The sequence below is a fragment of the Ixodes scapularis genome, unplaced genomic scaffold (assembly GCF_016920785.2).
Source record: "Ixodes scapularis isolate PalLabHiFi unplaced genomic scaffold, ASM1692078v2 PGA_scaffold41__6_contigs__length_2269736, whole genome shotgun sequence".
Classification (NCBI taxonomy): domain Eukaryota; kingdom Metazoa; phylum Arthropoda; class Arachnida; order Ixodida; family Ixodidae; genus Ixodes; species Ixodes scapularis.
The window spans coordinates 1,075,844-1,079,951 of NW_024609870.1; positions in this window are offsets into that span (position 1 = coordinate 1,075,844).

A 4,108-nucleotide genomic window follows, 5' to 3' on the forward strand; every position below is an offset into this window, starting at 1 on the left:
TGTCGTTCTCCGAAGGTAATAACAACTATACTCTGCGTCTTGTGTAAAGCGCCGAGAAAGGCAGCACATTGATCTGGGCAGTGCCTTCTTGTGCTTGGTAAAATTAGCCTCTTTAGAGGACAATGTGCTTGTGTCCTTGAGTTTCCCAGTGCTAGCGTACACCACTTCTGAAGCCGAGAATAAAAGTTCACACACATCCAACAAAAAAAAAGTGTATCATAGTCATGCGATGAAGTGCTACCGTCTTTTGAATAGACATCCGGACATTTCTCCGAGTGAGGTTATACACCAACCCGCAGCTCCGACGTCGTATCTCTGCGGTGGCGCTGTTATTGCCACAGCGCATGCGCATAAACTTCACCTCGCACGGACCTGCAGTGGTTTCTGAACTCTCGCAGAGCCCACACTCGGTGGACAATCGCAGGCTTGTTTGAAAACAGTATGTCGGTCTATAGGCTATAAGACTGATACAAATAGGTGCATTACAGTCAAACCCGTTTATAACGAACAGCAGGAAACGCTGTGATCAGTTCGATATAGCAAGTAATTCGGTATAGCAAAAACCATTTACAACGAACTTCCACGATGCGTTCGTTGTAAGGCGAGAGCCTTCTTTTTCTTTCTCGTCTCTTCGCTTCCGTCTTGGGCGCTAAAATAATTTTTTTTTCTTTTTTACATGCGTGGACATTTTCTTTGTTTTTTTATAGCTTATCTCCCCTTATGAATCGGTTCTCTTCAAGGGCAACCGTTTTGGGATAAAAAGTTTTTTTTTTTTCCGTGCGTGCGTGCAGAGTGCATTTTTTAGCTTTCTCCACTTCTGAATCGTTTCTTGGCTCAGTTTTCTTGGCAACTTTAGCTTTTAAAATTTTCTTCCTTTCCTACTTTTTTTTTTTGGTGAAAGGGGGGGGGGACAGGATGCGCGTTTTCGGAACCTTTTCCGGGGGGATATAGCCCATATGTTGTTCGTTATAAACAGTACTTTTTATATGCCTTTTTATATAAATTTTTTGTAAGTTCGATATCGACAATAATTCGCTGTACGTGGGTTCGTTCTAAACGGGTTTCACTGTATAACTAAAGTTTAGTGTTTTCAAATGTTTTATTTTTGTTTTTTTCGAATTTGGTGGGTTGTTTTTCTTGGGGGGTGGGGGGGGGGGGGGGGGTATTATTACAGATTCTGTGTCTTTTGTACGAATTGGTTAAGTTATAACCAATTTACACAAGAAACCCCGAATCTTTAGGAAAAAATACCCCCCCTCCCCCCGCCCAAAAAAAAGGAAAATACTCACAAGTTCGAAATGAAAAAAGAAATAACAGAAATACGGAACCCTTTTTACAACTTACAAATTGACTGCATTAAATAGCATGTCAATGAGAGTAAACCAACTACACTGTGGCCACTTCACTTTGTCCAATATTTGCCGCCATTTCCAAAAAAACAAAGGTGGAGGTACACCTACATACTTCTTACGAGTAGTGAATGCGAAAGCATGCACACTGCTCTTCCGCTCCCTTCTATCGTCTGCGGCATACTTGCAGTCGACGGTCGAGCGCGCGCACTGTCCTTGGCGCGCTGACCTTGGGCGTGGAGCGGTGGAGCCGCTGCCTCACGGACACGCAGTGCCATGGGGTGGTGGTCGTTGAAACTGATGCGCAGCGGCCAATGAGAGTCTCGTTCCTTGAAACTATGACGCGTGCCAGCCAATGGGACTGAAGCCGAAATCCATCGGCTTTACTCCGCTCCTTTGGGATCGGGAAAACTAGGAGCCACTTGGCTAAGCTTTTCGCGTGGTTTGATAGCTGGGAGCCGGCTTCAAAGCTGGTAATGTCGGCTCGCTCCATGGGACAGTTAATGCTTTCGCATTATTAACCAATGCACCCCTCGATTACCCCCAAAGCAGTGCACAAAAGTAAAAAAAATAAAAGCGGCATCATGAAGCGTTGCATTAAAAAGAACTTCTACTTTACCTTGCAAGTACATTGTATTTATAATATTTCAAGTACATTGTGGCTGGTGTACTTACTACCAGTTCAGCATGTCCCCCCAAAAAGTTTAAAGGAGTTTTCACTGCACAAAATAAACTGCATTGCCGAATGCTTTCTCCACCCAAATGTAGCGCTAGCAGTTCGGACCAGATGTCAAAGTTTCAGTACTAACCGTTAACTCGGTCAAAAGATGGTAGGTGATTTTCGTAAAGTTCAATAGGGGGCCCGTTTCGCACGTTTTTGGTAACTGGCGCCATTCAGGTGTATATATTATAAGAGGTCCATCGGCCACCATTGTCCCATTGAAAATTTCAGAAAATCGGTTCTAACTTTTGAACACGATAGCAGTTAGTTCTGAAACGTTGGCATCTGGTTGGGGCAGCTAGGGCTCTATTTCGGCGGAGAATGAGTGCTCAGTGATGCAGTTCTTTTTTGCAATAATAAAAACCCTGTAAATGTTTTGGGGGGACACCCTGTACGTAACTTCTCCTTTACTTTGTACTTAAAGTACTTTTTAAATGTATTTTACCCAATACTGGCGATTCCTCATTCGGGACGGGAAGGGTGCTCGATTCTGGGTTAGATTACGCCCCTGATGAACGTCTGAACAAGGACGGTTTTGACCAAAAATAGTCCTTGCTTAGAGCAAAAATTTCCAAAAAATTAGTTTTCAGGTTCAAACCAATCTTGTTTGACTTTTGAAACTGGCGGACGTTTATCGGTTGAAACCGAAAAGTCTGCAACCTAACTGTAACGGTACAGTTCAAGAACAAGCACAGTCGATTCCACCTAAGTTGCAACTATGCTAGTCCTGCTTTATCGCTGCATAACTTGGGCACTTCTCGCAGCTCTATTTTCAATGGTCCATTTTGTCAAACCAAAAGCTAATGTTTTATTTTTGGCATCCAATGAGAAGCAATCACTCAAAGCCACAAGTGTAGATGTTCTCTGTTAGGGTGCGCTATTTTATCGAGATGAACGACAAATGCCGACATCTGTACCAATCTGCACGCGGCGGACAATAAGGTGCTTTCGGGTGGATTACTATGGTATATAAAGGGCCTTTTTTGCCCTCGAAACTTTCTTCTAAACCAGAGGCGTTCCAAAGATCACCAACCACATTTTAGTGAAGCATGCCTGAAAATCACCCTAAGTGAAGGAGCCAATGTTCTAGGTGAAATCAAGGATGTGTTTAGCCACAACTACTCGATCAAAAACAAGGTAAGGCCGACCCTGTCGCGCCGCCATTCATAGGCGGAGGCGAGACCGATCAGTTTACGCTACCGGCTGCGTCAGCACTAGCAGTCAAATACGCTCCAGGCAATTCCGGGGATGTGCACTGCTGAGCAACAGTGGAGAGAGAAGGAAATGGACCGCAGCCATCATCGACTCGGGGTACTAGGCACCTCTCGCCGTTTCAGATCGATCAGCCCTGGTTTAGCATGCTGCTGCTACGAGCGACAGATGTCTGCTCTTGACATGGCATTCAAGCAAGCTGGTAAGCAACAGGTATGAAATCAACTACTCCTATTCTGTAATTTTGCTTTCCTGTTGGTTTCTTTTTATTTCCAAGATAAATTGTGAACAGTTCGGGTGGTCATTTATGAACGGATGTATACTGTTAGTGCAAATGGACCACTGACAAGTTTCTTTGTTTTTCTCTTTCAATGAAGACAACTACTATGCTCGTCACCTAAAAAAAAAGAAGCAAGTTTTGCGCATCGGCCATATGAAATACCTTACGAGATTTGGTTGTCAAAGGATTCTTTTGGCACTTGATAACTTAACATATATCTGATTTAAAATGCACCTACATATATTTAATTCTCAACATAAAGCGGGAAATTAGTAATTCTCTGCGAGGAGCAGGACTTTTTTTACAACAGTTCTTGAAGTAAAAACGAGTATAGTGCAGCTGAAAGTGGTCATTTGGGGCACTGACCTAGCAGTAAAACTTGGTGCCCGCCAATACTCCTTGCAACTAAAATGCGAAAAAGTGCCTATGTCCTGTCTCCACTCAAAGTGTCGCAGGTTGCACACATTGTGACAAGGAAGGAAATGTAATTCTCAAGCTTTTTAGGGCCTCTCAACAACCTTTGTTTTGTAAGCCAACAAAGCCAAG